The sequence below is a fragment of the Pteropus medius genome, unplaced genomic scaffold (assembly GCF_902729225.1).
Source record: "Pteropus medius unplaced genomic scaffold, Ma_sr-lr_union100, whole genome shotgun sequence".
Lineage (NCBI taxonomy): Eukaryota > Metazoa > Chordata > Mammalia > Chiroptera > Pteropodidae > Pteropus > Pteropus medius.
The window spans coordinates 65,726,341-65,745,972 of NW_024349800.1; positions in this window are offsets into that span (position 1 = coordinate 65,726,341).

Sequence of the window (19,632 nt, forward strand, 5' to 3'; positions counted from 1 at the left end):
TGGGGGCACTATGCCAGCATGCCAGATGGGCGTGTGTGTCAGCTGCCAAGGGACCTCAGCTAGGATCCAAATAGGTCTGCATTTTTGGAGGGCAGGACATTCTCTTCTTTGCTCCCCTTCTTAAATGCAGGACCAGCTTATAAAACCATCTATCTACATATTGCCTTTGTTGCTGTGTACATGAAATTCTGCTTACTCCATTATTTACATCTCAACTAATGAGGAAGATAAAAAGGTAGATGGGGCATACTGTTCTTTTTCAGTGCTCATATAAACCTGCATATGCTCTGAGGCTGTGCACCTCTGTACAGAGAAGCATGAGATCCTGACATCTGCTTGCTGGGCTTTTCTTCGGCTTTCCTGACAAATGATCACACTGTTTCAGCTTGATTACCTGAAAGTGGTGAGAAGCCCACTGCCTCATGGGCAGCTCCTCCTTTGTTGGCTAATAGTAATTGTTGGGCGATTTTATTCCATCATGCAAAATCTGCATCCAGATTAATTCCAGCTCTGCCCTGGAGCAACTGAGAACAAATCTGCTTTTTCTTCCTGTATGACAGCTCTTCGGATATTTTAAACCAATGCTCACATCCCTGAAGGGTCTTTGCTTCTTTAGGCTAAGTATTTCCTGTCCCTTCAACTCCTACAGTCACACTTTGAGTGACATAGGGACCCACATTGTGTGTTAGGATTGTTAAAAAAAAAAAAGTAGGCGCTGAATACAAGCAATCCTAAAGTTGAGTCTCCCTCATCCAGTGGGGTGGACTGAATGGAGACGTGATGTTCCTGGTCTTAGCTGCCGTCTAATGTAAGTCAGTCACTTACATATTTGGATTAAACAGCATTTACTGAACAGTAACTATCTAATAAGGGATCCGTCCTTATTAAAAGTTGGTATTATTATTTATATTCTAGAAATGAAAAAAATTGGTACATAGAGATGACCTAGCTTCTGTTGGGTCAAAGCAAGAGTATGCACATATTATGGCTTTTGGTTCCAAGTCAAGTTTGCTTCTGTGACTGGAGATTGAGCAGGATATTGAAAATGCACATGATGTGCATATGTAAGTATATACTTTCATGATGGAAGGCTATCCAACAGCTGTCAACAAGAGTACCTCTAGAGTTGGGATGTGGGCAGGGGCAGGAATTTTGGAAGGGGCCTTTCATTCTTTACTCTTTGTACTCTTTTATTGTTTGAATGTTTTCTAAGAATATAGTATATTTGAGTAATTCTCATTTATTTGAAATACCAGTAATATGCTTATGATTTAGACTGTAACTTCCAGATGGTTAAAATCCAATGGGTAGACCAAAATATAATCAAGAATAAAGAGAAATCCCAAATGTGAGAGGCAGTGTGGCCTGGTGGCTAAAAGCATACACTCTGGAGCTTTAGAGGCCAGGTTTCAATCACAGCTCTACCCCTTACTAACTCTGTGATCTTGAACAAGTGAATCATCTCTTTATTTCTCCATTTTGTCCTCTGGAAAATGGGGATGGTAATTTTTAGTATGTATTTTATAGGTTATGTTTGTCAAGAAAAAAGAGCTCTTTCAATATTCTTCTTTGATTGAGGTATAATTTATACACAGTGTAATTAATCCTTTTTAGCGCATAGTTTTATAAGTTTTGACAAATTCAAAATTAAGGTAACCGCTACCTAATAAGATATAGAACAATTTCATCAGTCCTTCAAAATTCTCTTGTGTCCCTTTTCATTCAGCTACTTTTCTACCACTGATCTGTTTTTTGTTTCTACATTTTGCCTTTTCCAGAATATCTTATAAATATAATTTTGTAGTCTACAGCCTTTTGAATCTGTCTTCTTCTCTTAGCATAATAAATTTGAGATTCATTCATGTTGTTGTATATGTCAGTAGTTCATTCTTTTTTATTGCTGAGTAGGATTCCATTGTATATAAACTACAGTTTACATACCCATTCACTAGATGAAGGACATGAGTAGTTTCCAGTTTTTGGTGATTATGCATGAAGTTTCTATAAACACATGCAAGTTTTGTGTGTGCATGCAAAACTTGCATGCACATAGGTTCATTTCATGTAGTAAATACTTTGACTGGAGTTGCTAGGTTGTATGACTAGTATATATTTAACTTTGTAAGAAATGGCCAAATTCAAATTTGTTTTCCAAAATGACTATATCATTTCTCATTCTCACCCACAATGATAGGGCTCTAGTTGTCCCATATCCAACCCAGCACTTGGTATGCCATTTCTTTTGCTTGCTTGCTTTTCTTTTTCTTTCTTTCTTTCTTTCTTTCTTTCTTTCTTTCTTTTCTTTCTTTCTTTCTTTCTTTCTTTCTTTTCTTTTCTTTCTTTTCTAACAACTTTCTTTCTTCTTTCTTTCTTTCTCTCTCTCTCTCTCTCTCTCTCTCCTCTCTCTCTCTCTCTCTCTTTTAAATCTTAGCCATTCTAACAAGTATTCAGTGATACCTCATTATAGTTTTAATTTATATTTCTCTAATAACTAAAAATATTGAACATCTCTTCATGTGATTGCTTTTCATCTGTGTATCTTTTTGGTGAAATGTCTGTTGCTCATTTTTTTAAATGGGTGGTTTGATTTTTTTTTGTTTTATTTTATTTTTTATTGTGACTTTCTTTTTTTTACAGCTTTATTGAAATAGACAATTTCTTGCTCATATTTGCAGTGTACAATTCAATGATTTTTTTCAATATATAATTGGCATACAATAATATATTAGTTTCGGTTGTACAGCATAGTGATTAGAGATCGATATAATTCACAAAGTGTTCACCCCAATACATCTAGCACTCCTTTGCCCCCTTATATATTTATTATAATATTATAAACGATATTCCTTATGCTATACTTTATATTGCCATAACTATTTTATAACTATCCATTTGTACTTCTTGATCCCTTTGTCCTTTTTCCCTGACTGCCCCCCCACATCCCCTCTCATCTAGTAAGCCTCAAAATATTCTCTGTATCTGTGTTTGTTTCCATTTTTGTTGTTTATTTTGTTCTCGAGATTCCACGTGTATGTAATATCATGCGATATTTGTCTTTCTTTATCTGACTTATTCTCTTCAGCACAATACTCTCTAGGTTCATCATGCAATATCTCTTTTCATCCCCTTCCTTTTAGTCTGTGTGTGTCTTTTAATCTGAAGTGGGTCCCTTGTAGGCAGCATATGTAAGGGTCTTGTTTTCTTATCCATTTAGCCACACTATCTTTTGATTGGAGCACTTAATTCTTTTATATTTGAAGTATTTGCTGATAGATATGTAGTTATTGCCATTCTTTATTCATAGTTTTGATACATATATTTTCTTATTTTTTAAGAAGTCCCTCCAACATTTCCTGTAATACTGGCTTGGTGGTGATGAACTCCTTTAGCTTTTTTTTTTTTTTTTTTTGCCTGGGAAGCTCTTTATCTGTTCTTTGATTCTAAATAATAGCTTTGCTGGATAAAGTAATCTTGGTTGTAGATCCTGGGTTTTCATCACTTTGAATATTTTGTGCCAATCCCTTCTGTCCTGCAAAGTTTCTTTTGAAAAATCAGCTGCCAGTCTTATGGGAGTTCCTTTGTAGGTAACTGTTTTTCCCCTTGCTGCTTTTAAGATTCTCTCTTTGTCTTTAACCTTTAGCATTTTAATTATAATGTGTCTTGATGTGGGCCTCTTTTGTTTCATATTTTTTTGGGTTCTCTGAGTTTCCTGGGGTTGTATGTCTATTTCCTTCACCAGGTCAGGGAAGTTTTCCATCATTATTTCTTCAAATGGATTTTCAAATTCTTTCTCTCTCTCTTGTCCTTTTGGTACCACTATGATGCAAATATTGTTATATTTGATGTTGTCCCATAGGCTCCTTGAATTATCTTCATTTCTTTGGATTCTTTTTTCTTGTCACTGTTCTGATTGGGTGTCCTCCACTACCCCATCGTCTATATCAGTGATTCAATCCTCCGCTTCATCCACTCTATTGATTCCCTCTAATATACTCTTCATCTCAGATATTGTATTCTTCAGTTCTGACTCTTCTCTTTCAAAATTTTCATCTCCATTTTTGTTTTTTATCTTTTTGTTAAAGTTCTCAATTTTACAAAGAGTAAAGTTTATCTACTTTAAGAGTAGAGTTCATCTACTCTTCCCTTAAGTTCACTGAGCATCCTTATAACCAGTTTTGAACTCTGCATGTGGTAGATTGCTGGATTCCATTTTTCCTGGAGCTCTGTTCCATTTTTCCATGTGGGACATGCTTCTTTGTCTCCCCATTTTGGCTGCCTTTCCATGTTTGTTTCTATGTATTAAGCAATACTCCTAAGTCTTCCAGTCGTAGTAGCCTGGCTTTGTGTAGTAGGCGTCCTGTGGCACAATCCTGAGAGGGTCCAGCTACAGGCTAAATTTATCCCCAGCCTGTGCTCATCTGGGGCCAGCTGGTAAGATGCAGCAAGCAGTCTGCAGATGGCTGACACCTGTGCTATGCTTACAGTTGCCTCAAGAGGCCATGTCAGAAACCAAGGCTGGGTGCCACCAGTGTGGGGCTTGGAGCTGCTCAGGCAAGGGGAGCAGGGCACACCAAGGACACGACTGGATGTAGCTTGGATAGGGCCGCAAGTTGGGAGGGGCGGTGTTTAAAGGAATCCTCTGGGTGGGGTGACCTCTGTTATCCAGTCTGATGACCTCTCAACTATGGCAGAACCTGTATCTGCAGGCTGGGAGTGGAGAGAGCTCAACAGAGGAACAAAGGATATTGCCAGCACTTCTGTCTGGAAGAAAGCCTCGCCTTCGGCCCTTGCTCCGAAGTCCCACAACTCATTGTCTCCCCATATGTCCCTGGTGGCCCCTGAGCTGCCAACCTGGCGCTGGAGCTCAGAGTGAGCTAGGCCGTCACCGTGAAAATCTAGTAGTAGTTGCGGCCCCTTTAAGAAGAACATCTGCTCCTGCCGCCTGCAGCTGCTTAGCCTCTGTCTCAGCTGTGTGTGACTGGTCAGCCTCACATCTCCGTCTCCTCCTACCGTTGCAGGGTGATTTCTTATTTTTCTCCCTAGTCATAGTGCCTCTGTTCAACCAGACCCTAGGTGACTCTGCTTGCCGTTTGCTACGTGGTTCCATATCTGGTATAGTCACAAGAAGAGATGTACAAAGCCTCTACCCTCTATGACATTTTGCCCAGTCTCTTTAAGTGCTTTCGGGTGCTTAGTTTTGAAAGTTCTTCATGTATTCTAAACTAGGTATGTGTTTTGAAAATATTTTTTTCTGGTCTGTGACTTTTCTTTTAAGTCTTTCCAGAGTGTCTTTTGAAGATAAGTTTCTAGCGTTGATAAAATCCAATTTGTTAATTTTTTGTTTTACGGGTCATAATTTTGGTGCTACCTGAAGTCACAAAGTTTTCTTTTATATTGCCTTCTAAAGGTTTTATAGCTTTAGGTTTTACATGTAGGTCTATGTTCCTTTTGGGTTACATTTTGTATATGGTGTGAGGTAAAACTGAGGCCTCAGATGTGATGGCTGCTGTTGGCCTTCTTAGATTTTCCATCTTCCTCTCAGGCTGTTTGTATTCTTTAAAAACCTTTCATGTAATGCCTGTGCTAATATTTATATCTCTGCTTAACCAGGCTGGCCTCTGCTGCCCTGTACATTTCTTAGACTCAAGCAGAATAGGGTTGCAATCATTTCAAGCTACTCAGTAGCTATTTTCCATTCATAGCACAAAGCATGCTAAGAGCTAGAAGTTGCTTAGTGCGCATGCTTCCTGGGCATGGGGTTATGTCTAGTAAAAGATGTGCTGAGTCTAGCCTATTCATATATAACTCATGATTGTAGCCTTGAGAGTTGGTTGGTCATGGTGTCTATTGGTCTTGGGCAGGACAACTCAGCTAATTCTTGGGAGGGCCCTTGGTTATAACCATCTGAAGAGAGCTGCTAATCAACCAAGGCTGAGCTTGTGAGCGGTGAATAGGTAGGGTAGAGGAATTGAATGTAATTCAGGTTTCTGAACGCCAATGGGTGCCAATGGGAGCAAACATGAGAGTCTCTTATTATTAGCCAGTATCCACTCTCCTCTTTCCTGACTGTAAAACAAACAGCAGTTTTATAGCACCTGAGAAATGCTTGTGGGGCCACTATCTCCTTCGTTCTGTTCACCCATCTCACCAGGTCTCACCTTTCCCTTCCTTTGTGTCTGTGTCTGGAGCAGGGGAGAGATGAAGAAAGAGTGGTTCAGACTGATGTTTAAGGCACAGCTCCAAGGCTTTGAAGTATGAAGTATGAACTCAGCAAGGGCTCCAGATGTTCATGTTTCTACCAAGGCACCAAAACAAGATTCGGTCGCCTGAGTTTGGTCCTGAAGAAAATAGAATTATTGGAGCCCTCGGATTGAAAAAATTTCTGAAAAATCACTTTGTCCCCATCCTCCTGCCCCTGATCAGGATCTCACATAAGTTATCTCAGGTAGAAGAGCCTGAAAGAGATGATGCAGTCTTTCTTGGTTATTATCTCAAGTGTCTACTTCGATTTAAACATTTGGATACTGGTATTGATATTTAGCCATATGGTATCTATGAAGAGGGAGTTAGCTGGTAGGCAGAAGAGGGCTGTGGGATCAGGAAGAGACCAGAGATAGGGTGGAGATGTGAATGGAGTGAATGGGAAATGGGAAATCCAAGTTCTTATGCCCTTTAACTCCCCAGTCGTTCCCAGTAATGATGGTCTCTAGTTTGGGGCTGGCAGCTTAGGAATTCTGCTATGTTCCTTTGGCCAAATTACTGCATTCTCCTGGGATGCTGCTTCGAATTTATAAAATGGGGAAATAACCACCACCACTACCACAATTTTTGTGAGTACTTACTCTTTGTCAGGTTCTTCATGTGCATTTTCTGATTGAATCCTCATAAGATCCTGAGGGAAATTGTCTCACCATCTCCATTTTACAGATGAGGAAGTGAGGTTAAGTCATGTGTCCGAAGTTATGCATCCACTAATGTTCCCCTGAAAGGATTACGTTGTGTAAGTGGAAGTCCCACCCACCACTTCCCCATTTTATGGAGAATGTGAGTATGCGAAGCACATATTTACTGATGTAGGTATGAAGCTCAGGCTTCCTAAAGGGAACTGCAATTATTTAGTTTCATGAGATACGTCAAAGGGTGCAGACTAGTGGGGAGTTAGGGGTACTGGGTTCTCAACCCAGAACTTGCTGTAAGTGGCCAAGTGATCCAGGAACTAGACTTGCCCTCTCTAGGCCTTCATTTCTTCCATGTCAGATAAGATGATTTCTCAGATTGCTTCAGATGCTTACCTTCTCTGATTTTTCAATTTTTTTTTTAGTCTGTGCCTTCAGATTCATGAAGAGATAGTAAATTGGATAAAGTTACTGGAGATAGGCTCCACTGGTACTGAGAGAAGAATGAGAAGATGCAGTCTTAGATTACAGTGAAAGAAACAGAATTTAGACTGGGAGTACTTTCTTGCTTCTTTCTGCTTCTCTGTATCTTATACATCTTTTAAGACTCTTAGCTCAGGCCCATATGGTCTGGGAGGCCTTCCAGTAGCAGCTTGGTAAATGCACTCCTTTGTAAATATAATCTGTTTGTGCAGCACAGTTTGAGCTGTATTAATTAATTCATTAATGCACTTACTTATTTATACCTGTCTTGTGCCAGAGTGGAGTTATGGTGGCTTACACAGACATGTAAAATAGAGCAAGATAACAAATAGCATAAGCAAATGGAAAAGGAAAGTAGAAAACACAGGAAGGACTGTCACGGGGGATCAGGAATGAGGCTAAAATAGGCACGCCGAGCGTGAAGCCTTTAAACATCTCCTACTGGTAGGCCCTAATTTAAAATCTTATATTTCTGGCAGCTGACCTGGGCAAGGTAATATAATCAGTCTCGCAATTCACAGTGCTTGTAAAATGGGAGGAAAAAAAAAGAGAGAAAGAAAGAAAGAAGGAAGGAAATAAGGGAGTGGGGGAAGGAGGGAGGGAAAGAGGGAAGAAAAAAGGGAAGAGGATGTGGAGTTAAAAAGGAAAGATTGTTTAGAAGAAACCCAACTTTCCTAGTGCTGAACCAGAAAAAGGCCTTCCTGGAAGCCATCCTGAAGACAGGTCTGTGTGACCTGATGAACAATGTCCTCAAAAACACCCTAAATGGTAGGTGCGTCTTCTCACTTCTTTAGGTTGCTCCCTGTAGCATCATCTTTCAACACATATCAAACTTTGACTCAGAAAAACAGGGGACCAGAGAGAAATGGTACAGTAGATAACTTTTTGCTGACTTGGCTTAATCCTGGAGAAGTTGTTAATATCTCTAGAAGAATGGATGGACTGCATACCCTTTAGGCAATCTTTCAGCTGGGTTTTTGATGGACACTGCATGGCAGTGAGTTCAAGACCATATTCCCTCCCAAATAACAGAAGAACAGCTATTGGGTTTCCAGTTAGAAACACACCCATATGCCTTACAAACACGCAGATAGTTGGAATCTGGCAATCCTAGGGTATGGTTGTCATTCTTTTATGAAAATTGATGCACCTACCTAGGACCTGGGATTGATCAGAGGGCCACACTCTCAGCTCTGAGCTGAGCTGGAGAAGTTTGCAGGATGTTTGATTCCCTCCTAGGTCATGAGTGTCTGGACTATGAGAGTGCAGGGTGATTTCTCCAGGAATAGAGACCCTTGGATACTGCCATTCCTAAAATGAGAGTCTTTGTCTGTATGATTTCCAAGTCCTTTCTGGCAAGAACATTGCTAATTCCAGAAGGAAAATGCTCCATGGGAGGACTGTTAAACATGAGAAAAGTCTACCATTGGAATGGTGAAATTGACTGCTTCAGAGATGTAGAAAGCCATGCTGTCTAGGGTAAATTGGAACAGATCTGCAGGGGGCTGGACAGAATGGCCTCTGGAATCCTTATCAAGATGTCCTAGGTTGGGTATATTCAGCTGGCTAACCCGTCTGTCTCATAAGTGTGCATGACCTGACTTCACTTCTTTGCATTCACTGGGCACACGCTGCCCCTTGCCCCCTGTCCTTGTGTGGAGACACGTGTGTATATTCTGGTCATCATTGATTTTACTCTTCCTCAGTTAGCAGCTGTGGCACAGGGAGCCCCCTCTACGCGGTCTTTCCTGGGAAATGTATTAGGCAGCACAGCATCCCCCTCATAAAAATACAATAAACGGCCCTGCAAGCGGTCGGCAGAGTAATGACTCTAACTCAGTGGCGTTCTTGGAAGGGCCTCTTTAGAAGCAAAACTGAGAAGACTTAACGGAAATCTTTGGGGTAATTAGGTTTTGGGAGTGCAGAAAACTCTTAAATCATTGAGAGTCAGAGAGGATCTGGTCTCTAAATCATGCATCAGGCCAGGCCGGGCCCTGAGGGCTCCCTCCACTGCCTGCTTCCTTCTCCCTAGTAAGTGGGCTGTTGGCCACATGGCAGCCCCTCCTTTCGTGCTATTGCATTATGTCTAACCCTCCGTGAAGACCCACCCTGACCCACATAAGAAAACATTTGTGATCAAGAGGCACAAGCAGGCTGAGAAAGAAAGCTGGTTTTCATGCCTGGGGTGGGACCCTATAAGCCAGACAGATGATTTTTTGTCTGGATGGTGCATGGGCGAAGGGTTCATGGTGGCAGAAGGATATCTGGGATGAATGAACAAAAATTCCTTTCGGCCTCGTGATTCCTTGTCATGGACTGAAAAGAAAACTTCCAACCAGCTTCCGTTTGATTCCCAAAGCCCTTTCCCGCACCCTTACCAGCATTTGGGGCTCCCCAAGAGTGGTTGAGAGCCTGGCTTGCCTTCTTCAGCCGTGTTCTCCAATCCTCCTCCACTTCCTCTTACATGGAGAGGGAAGTGGAACTCTCCTCTGTTTTTCTGGGTTCCTTAGAGTCCCGATTCCCATCCCTACCTCTTTCCCTTGGGGGCTCTGTGGGGGGCCTGAACTGAAAGGCCCATTCCTACCAGTGCTACCTTTGAGCTGAGTCAGGTAAGTTAAGGAGTAAAAAGCTGTCAGGGAGTTCTGGAGCCTCTGTGGCATGCAGACCTTCCGGGCATTTAGGGAAAGTAGATTAAGAAATCTTTTTCCAGATAAGAGAGGCCTGTAAAGAGGCCAAAGAAAGGGAAACATACCCCTCCCCGCTTTGATCACAGGGGATTGTAATTACTCAGATATTGATTGGGATAATAAGTTTGCCAAAACTCCAGAGAAGGAGAGATACTCCTCCAGGTATTTTGCTTGTGCAGGATTTGCTGAGCTCTCATGTTAAATCAAAGTCAATTTGGAGGCCTGGGCCTTGCCCTGAAGCCACAGAATGGGAGTCAGAGCCCTTTTCTGCCTGTAGAGTGCAGTGTACGCGCCCTGCATGCTGCCCTCCCTCTTGGGGCTGTTCCCACTATCATTATTAGTATGATCATTGCTATTATTAATAACCTTTGGGGCCTACTGGGGTTGAGTGTGCAGCAAGAACTAAAGCTGGACTCAAAAAGAGCTTAAGCCCTTCAGCCTGGACTCTAGAATCTTCTTCAGTAGTTTTTCTTTCTACCTGCCTTCTACAAGCCTTCTCTCTCAGATTTTTCCTATATACTTTATGCCTGTCATGTGCAGGACTGCACACATACACACACACGTACACACACACGTACACACATGCTCACACGCATTTGTGCATACGCTACCTATACTTCGGCCACACTGATCTTCCGCACAATTCCCACATGTCCCCACCTGGCACACACTGTGGAATTAAGAGCTCTTCCTTTGGGGTCAGACAAACCTGAATTCAAGTTCTGCTCTGCCTCTTAATTAGTCCTAAAATCCTAACCAAGTCACTTTACCTTGGAAATTCAGAGTCACTTGTAGACTGAAAATAATAGTAGCACCTACCTCACCCTGCATGGTTGTTGAGAAGATTAAATAAGATGATGTAAAACCATTTGGCACAGCACCTACTTTGGAAGCAATCAATTAAAATATTGGTTTTTGCCATTGTTATTCTTCATCCTCCTTCTGAGATTTTGCATAGATAATTGCTTCTGCAAAGTTTTCTAACATCCTAACTGCAAGCTAAGGCTCTTCTCAATCTTTCAGGCCCAGCCCAGACCTCAGCTTTGCCCCATTCAGTGCCACCTTCTTCTTTCTGCTCTTACTGCAATTGTCTGTAACTCTTATGGCTGTCATTGTGGCTTGCTTTGCATTCTGATTTTGAAATCGAGGGCAGGGATTATGTCTTCATCGTTTTATCTCTCTTGCTCCAATCCCAGATCTTAGCACTATATACATCTTATATATAGTAGGCATATAATGCATTTTTGTTGATTTTTTTTAATAATAAATACCATTTATTGAGCAATTACTATATGCTTGACTCTTTTCATGATTATAGTGAATCCTCATACTGACTCTAAGAAATATTATTACTTCTTTTTTATATATGTAAAAAGTAAGGCTCTGGAGAGATTAAATTATTGACTGGTCACATAGCTGATGAGTGGTTGAGCACTGTTCCAAGCCCAGGATGGTGTGTTTTCAAAGTCCATAGTTATACACAACTAGACTAGACCCAGCACATCTTTCACTGGACATATCCCAACCCCCAGGCAGTCTGCACACTAAGCAACTTCCAGCTCTTAGCAGCATGCTTTGTGCTATGAGTGGGAAATAGCTACTGAGTAGCTTGGAACGATTGCAATTCCATCCTGCTTGAGTCTAAGAAATGCCCAGGGCAGCAGAGGCCAGCCTCGTTAAGCAGGGATGTAAATATTAGCACAGGCATTACGTGAAAGGTCTTTAAAGAATACAAATAGCCTGGCCGAGGGAAAGATGGAGGATCCAAGAAGGCCAACAGCAGCCGTTGCATCAGAGGTGCTTTGAGGAATATGGTGTGATGAAGTGCCAGGAAACCTTGCCTGTCAAGGAAGGGCTCCTCAAATATATCCAGGCTGACAGAAGGCAGTAGTGAAAGTTGATTCCAACAGAAAAAAATGCTGGTGGGGAACTGAGACTGAGGAAACAGTGAAGACTTGGTATTAGAGCTGGAAGGACAAGGATGAAGGGACACATTTAGATGAATGATTAATAATGTTAACGACAACAACAACAACAACAACAACAACAACAATATGGTATTGATTGTTGTGCTTGCTATGTGCCCAGCACTGTGTGATGTAAGGAAGTGGCCAGTTTTCTAGTCTCAGCAAAATAAACATGATTGTTTTAGAATGCAAGGTCACTCCTTTTTAACCTTTCTTGACTGCTGGCATCCAAGAAGATGCTCCACCTTTTCTGCCTCTTTTAACAAATATTTATTCTATGCCTCCTCTGTGTTTGCCACCAGGATGGGCCCTGGGGAGATGAATTAAAGTTGTACTCCAACCTGGAAGGACTGAGTCTAGTGAAGGTAAGGACACATAAATCACTACAATGAAGTGAGTGTATATCATTAGAGAGGTATATTCAAGTGATCTGGGAAATGGAAGACCTCAGAGAAGAGACAGTATCTGAGCTGAGAAGATTTTTAAGGATGGGAGGATTTGAATAGGATGAGTATGGAAGAGGGCATTGTGAATAGAGGTGGCCATTTCATGAAAGCTTGGAAGCATGAGAGTGTATGATGTGTTCAAGATGGGCTAAAGGGAGACCCCCATATGTCAAGGGTTGGGGTACGTAGGAAGTTGTGTAGGTAAGGTCTGAATGATATGGTGGAACAAAATTGTGAGAAATCTTTGAAAGACATATTAAATCAATCAACACGTTTATTTACTGAGCAGTTACTAGTTGCCAAGTATGGAATTGGTACTGGAACTACAACGGCGAGCAAACCGATGTTGGTCTGTGTCCTACATGGAATAGCCATATGTCCCAGTTTCCTTTTTGTTCTGGGATAATTATTACTAGCACCTCCTTTTACTTTCAAAAGTGTCTCTGTTTATACCATAAATTATATGGACATGCTACCCATAGAACTTCAGCCTCATGCAGAAAGACAGATATTAATCAAATAATCACCCAAATATATAACTTCAATTTATTCTAGGTGCTATGAAAGAAAGGTGCAGAGTGCTATTACAGCATGCACAGGGGAGCAGTTCAGCCTCCAAAGAAATTTAGATTTCGTGGCAGGCAAAATGAAGACACAGAAGGATTTTAAGGTGGAGATCAGATCTCAGTTTCAGATATAATGAGATTTTTCTTTATTGGAGATTTATCTCTTTCTCTTTTAATGCCTCCCAGTTATTAACAATAAGAATTAAAAAGTTTTAACACTTTTCATTCTGTAGCATTCCATATTGTAAATGAGCTTTCACAGGTATATATTCTCATCAGAGTGACAGAGTGGTAAGTACATATGAATGAGTCTGATGAAGCTAGCTTTCTGTCCTTGCTGTGCCTGCAACTAGCTGCCTGACTGTGGGCAAGTTCCTTTACCTGCCTGTGCCTCAGTTTTCTCATCCTCAATAAGGGAGTTGTATTTCCCACCTGCAAGGATGATTGTGAAGATTTTTCTGTGAACCTAAAACTGCTCTAAAAATAGTCTCAATGAAACAAACATACACCCTCCCTTTTCATCCAGGCTCTCCATGGCCCTTGAGAAGTAGAACCTGCTTGCCTGGCAGGCTAAGAGGAGTGGTAGAAAGGCATCTCATGGAGTAAATTCCAAAAAGCCAAGCTATTCTGCACAGCCAGGACATGACAGTGGATGTCTAGGAAATCAGACAGCGAGGACTTGACAAGAGTTTACTTGACGCCATCTTTTTTCCTTCTCTTCCTCATTCCTCTGGCTTGCATATGACTCCCTCTGTGTGTTGAGGATGGTTCGTGAGAGAAATGATGCAGGCAGATGCTGTGCTATGTGTTTCCAGAGGTCAGGACAACCCTGCTGGGGTTGAAGGAAGAAGGAGCCAGGAACCTCTGGCCTGTGCATGAGGATGAGATAGGGGAAAACTCTGCAGCCTTGTTGATATTTCAGAGCTAGAAGTGTTTTAACCATTTCTATTAAGTCTGGCTAATATCTTGACTGGGAGGCCAAATTCTTGGTGTCTGCATCTCATTTTCTTTCTGATTTTCCTCTGGTGTTATTCTGCAGTGCATATGGTGAGATTACCCTAACAAAGTACCCCACACTGGGTAACTTAAACAATAGTAATTTATTTTCTAGCACTTCTGAAGGCTAAACGTTTGAGATCAAGGGATCTGTAGGATTGGTTCCTTTTGAGGCTACTGTCCTTGGCTTGTAGGTGGCCATCTTCTCCCTGTATCTTCCCATGGTCTTTTCTCTGTGCCTATCTGTGTCCTCATCTCTTTTTATAAAGACATCAGTCATATTGGATTGGGCACCCATCCTAATGACTTCATTTAACCTTATTATCTCTTTAAAGACCCAAATCTTCAAATATAGTCACATACTGGGGGGTTAGAACTTCAACATATGAATTTTGGGGAGACACAGTATAGCCTGCAGCATACAACTAGGCAAGTTGCATATTTGGTCTTAGCCCCTGGGAGAGAGTAAAATTGGGTTGGAGGGCCTACTGGGTGTCGTTCCCTGGCAAGGAGTGGAATTGAGAACCCGTTAGTTTTCTGAAGCAGTGCAGATCCCTCTCTAAAGACTCTTGGCTTTACCTAGAGCTACTGGGTAATCCACTGCCAGCTTTGGGGTTCCTGATTTCTCCCTCTTGCCTCCTCAAGGTTGCCTTTAGGATGAGGGTCTGCTTCTCTGTCTCTGGTTGAGAAATAGGTGTCTTTTCTGAGATTACCTTTCGCTTGGGACTGTTAAAATGTAGTTTTCTTTTGCAGATGTTCCTTAACCAGAAAAAAGCTCTCAGACCCTGAAGGTCCTGTGTAGGAATCTTTCCTACTGTAGGATGAGAGGGCCAGGGAAGTTATTGTGCTTTCTTTTCTTTCATTCCTTTCTTCTACTGCAAGGGGAGGCAGGAGACCACACCTGTGTTGGTAATATTATAGACATGCTGGGATCTGCAAATGTGTCATTAGCCCACCAGGTTGGCATAGAATGGCTGCATCTGAAGGTGATTTAACACAGGTAAAACCCTACTTACAGATGGGCAGGGTTCCAAAGATTTGCTTGTAAGTTAATTACTATGAATTGAGAATGTTTTTCTCCCATAAAAAAAAGTGCTAAATGTAGGGGGGAGGTTTTCAGAGAACTCCTTGAAAATTTATTTAACTCACACATAACTAAAGCACCAAATATGTCCATTTCTGTCCCTGACACACAAATGCCAGCATTTCTGTGGGAAAATACATTGCGAGTTCCAATTCTGTGTATCAGGACAAATGTTTCTTCCTTGTCGATTGTAGCTCACCAGACTGTGTCCTTGTGGAAAGGGGGTGTTTTGTGAAAAGAAGGAAAAGAAGGGCAATATTGGGCCAGATACTTCAGGACCCCAGTAAAGCAATATGGAAAGAACATAAAATATTCATGTTTTAAAAAGCATGCTCACGTAATTGATTACATTTAAGTCTCAAGGTAAACCTGCAATGTAACTGTTATGTCTTACTTCAGGGAAATGGAGTATGGGACTCAGAGATGTCAAATGACTTCCTCAGGATCACACAACAGAGACACTTGCAGCTATCAGAATAGAATGCATCTCACATCCACATTTGACATCTGGGTAGGCACCTTTCCAATTCAACTGTGTTGGACAAAACAGGCCCTGGGTTTTGATGAATCTTGCAATCCCTGGAATGGCCCATCCTAGTATGGAGCATAGGCCCACTCTTCTCCAGAAGTGGCCGTGATCTTGGGAAGGGCTAGGACAGGGCAATTCATGCTGCCATGTAAGGGCCAGGCAGAGGTTTGGAGATGGTGGCAGCCTGTGCAGATTGCAGAGATTTTAGGATAAATGGTGATTTTCTTCCTTGGTGATTTCCCAAGGCCACTGAGGCCTGACAATTCTGGCAGGGAAACCAAATTTAAATGAGTTCCTTTTCAAGTCTGCCTGAAGGGTAGGCATTAGTCAGAGAACTAATGACCTTGCCTGACTGTTTCCTGTGTTCTGCACATAGCATAAGGAGGTCGTGAAGAAACACAGTCATTGCTCCAAAGATACTTGTACCTGGACATAAAACAAACAAACACAAACCTTGAGCAAACTGATGAAGAAAATGTAGAACAATTCCCTCTACCCTGTGCACACCACTGTCAAGGGCCCCTGTGGTCATTGGATTTGGGACCAGGCTCACCGAGAAGAGGTTTCTGAGTTGGTTGTGAGAACTGCTTTAGATATGAGAACTGGAAAGGTGTTTTGTTTTTAGTTCATCCTGTATATTTTCATATCTGGAAACTGAGGTGCAGGGAGGCTAATCTGAGGTTTTAAGCTAATGATCAGGAAAGCCAGGATTAGTATTCAGGCTCCCTCCTTCTGTGTCTAGTTGCTCTTATGCTTACAGTGGAAGGGGAGAGAAAAGGACCAACTGAAAAAGATGTCAGAGGAAAGGAGTAGGGACAGTGGATTTTATAGACAGGAGTCTAAACCGAAGAGAAATGAGAAACGGGGAAGATAAGGTTGTAGGGACCAGGTGGCCAAAGGCCTCGAAAGTTGAGTGGACAAAATTTGGGGGTTTTTCATGAATGGCAACAAGGGACAGAGGGATAAACTTCTATCTTCCAGGGGTTTTATCTGCTGATATTGTTTGTAAAAAGGATTATTCTGCAAACACCCCACCTTAAATTAGAAGCTCAGAGTATTTCAGCTTTCAGTATGGTAATCTGGGCCAGAAATGTTAGGCTCCCTTCTCCACATTGAAAGTTAAAACAGAAGACCTCACGGATTCTGTAATCAGAGCCTCTTGTTTTGTAGCATGACCAGAGATAAAGACCTTTGCTGCATAGAATTAAATTTTCATTGGTCAGGTCTCAGCTCGCCCTTCCTTTCCTCATGTATCTTGGGTAGGACCCCATAGGGCTACTTAGAGAAAGAGCCTCTGTATGTGGATGCTAGATGGGGACAGAAAGGAAGGGAGAGGGCAAGGAGCCTGCTGGGGAGGCTGCAAGGATACAAGGCTTGCAGCTGATCCACTGCCTGCTGCCATTGGTTTGTTGGTATTGCAGAAACATGGCTCCAGCACCAGGGGAGAATGTAAGGGTCAAGAACTGCAAATTGTAAACCACACTGAAGTGAGATGAATCAATCTGCAGTGACCTAATAGACAGGAGGAAAGCCTTCTAACTGGAGGCTTAGAAAAGTCTCCCAGGAAGTACAGGGCTGCAGGAGATCATGGTCAGGCCAGCTCTGTCCACTCAGACAATCAGGCTTGGGCTTGTTTGGCCATATAGTTGTCAGGGAGTGGAACCAGGCCAGTCGGGACCACACGGTATCTCCCCTGCCACACCCTAAGAGGTCAAGGTTGAAGGAGGTTCCTGGAGCAAGCCTGCGTTATCTACTGTGGTCATGGACCCTGTAGAGAGAGGTATCACCTGTGTTTACATGGTTGTCATTCTTCTCTTATATAACACATGTTTGTTATAAGAAATATAGAAAACCTACAGAAGGAAGTAGGACATTGTTCACAGTCCCACCACCAAAAAGAATTACTGCTACTATTTCAGGGAATTTTGCTCCAATCTGTTTTTTCTATACAAATTTTAAAATAAAATTGAAATTATATTGTTTGCATTTTTATAATCTTTTTTCACTTAAGATTATATCATGAACCTATTCTTATCCTATTAATTATTCTATTTTTAAAATAGTTTCATAGTATTTAATTCTGTGGACACATATATGTTTAGTTAATCAACCCTCTATTGTTGGATATTTAGATTGTTTGCAAATTTCTACCATGTAAACACTACTGCAATGAACATCTTTGTATTACGATAATATCTGACCACATTTTTAAAGAATTTTTAGGATGCTTTCTTAGAAGTAGGATCAGTGTTTCAAAGGTTCTTTTTACATGTTGGCTAATTGCCCTTCTCACCCTGCACCTGAAATGTTATAGCAGTTTGCACTTTCATTAATCAGTGGCTATAACAGTGCTTGTTTCACTGCTCATTTGCCAACACTATGAGTTATTATATTCTTTTAAATAGAAGGTCATCTTTCCAGAGTCATGCTCAGCTTACTGAAAGTATGAGCTTTGAACATTGCAGCTAAATTCTTTATGTTCATTGGCAGAGTTCAGTAAATCCACACGTGGGAAGAGTTAGAAAACCCGGGAAGGAAAGAAGCCTGAATTTGATCCCCAGGCAGTCATAGGTGCTAGGAAGGGGAAGTGGGGAACTGCATGTGAGACAGGGCTTGATTCATCCTTCTCTAAAACACAATTTGTGTTGAACTGCTATACACAACCTCTCCTCCCCAAGCTTTTGCCCAGGAATGTTTCCTGGCTGATCAGGAAATGAAAGAACAAAGCAAGCCTACACAAAGGCGGGCTTAGTGCTCTGGAAGGCCAGCGATGTGCAAAGTCCCTGACGCTAAGCAGAAATGAAAACGTTAATGGCAAGACACCCAAAGAAAATGTATTCCATATGCACAGGCCGCTTGCAGCAAAGGAATACAAATGCACTTGGAGATTTGCTGGGGGAGCAAGAGCAGCAGTGGATAACTTTGGACTTGCTTTCTAACACACTTAGGTCAGTTTTAGCTGAAGGTACATAGGCTGCTGAATTTGACATTTTTCCAACTCTATTGATAAACTTATCAGTATTACAATTTATTTTAAATAATCACAAGAACCACAATTTATTGGGTAAGCCCAATAGAGTATTAGGTGCCTACTATACACTCATGCTAATTGCTTTCATGGAACACATTTAATCCTCAGAACAGTTCAGTGACATATAAATCATTATCCCCATATCTCAGAGGAGAACAGTGATGCACAATGAAATTAAGTAACTTGCCTAATTCGTCAGAGTGGCAGAACCTGGATCTTAAATCAGTACTATCTAGTCTACTGCCTGTATTCTTTCCATGCCATTCTGATACCCAGGCTTCTGAAGTTGGAGAGGAGAGGGAGGGGCTTGCAGTCCAGAAGCCTGAAAGGCTAGGCTTTGAAGGCTGTCTGCCCTGGCTGATAGGAAATGGCAGGTGTCCACCACACACTGCTAGTGGTGACATGGCAGAGATAAGAGTGGGTATCCTTAGGGTGATAAGTGGCCAACAGCTCCTGGCACATTCTTCCTATGGCTGGTGAGCCAAGTCCTGTGCGGGACATTTCTGGACAGCGCCTTGGTGAGGGGTGGATTATCGGTGAGATGACCTACACTTTCCCTGCTGTGAAAAGCCACACACACAGAAGATACGCCCTCACAGAAATGGCCCCACTGTCCATGGGAGGGCTGCAACTTTCTGGTCATCGGTTTCTAGGTTATGGCTAGGAGAATGCTTTTTCGGCATCTGACTTCTCTGAGTCCCCTGGCTTGTCTTACAGATAGACACTATGGGTGGCAGGGAATGGAGTAGAAGTAGAAGGAAAGAGAATAAATTACTCCTAAGGAATCTCTGGGAAACCTGGAAAATTTGTTCCCAGCCAACCTCTAACTTCCCTTCTCATTAGGGCCTCCTCAAACTCTCAAAATTCTCCCAGTGCAATATATATTTTGCTGACCAAGGACAATTCTTAATGCTGACTTGCTCTTTTGCTGGAAAAAAAAAACACTG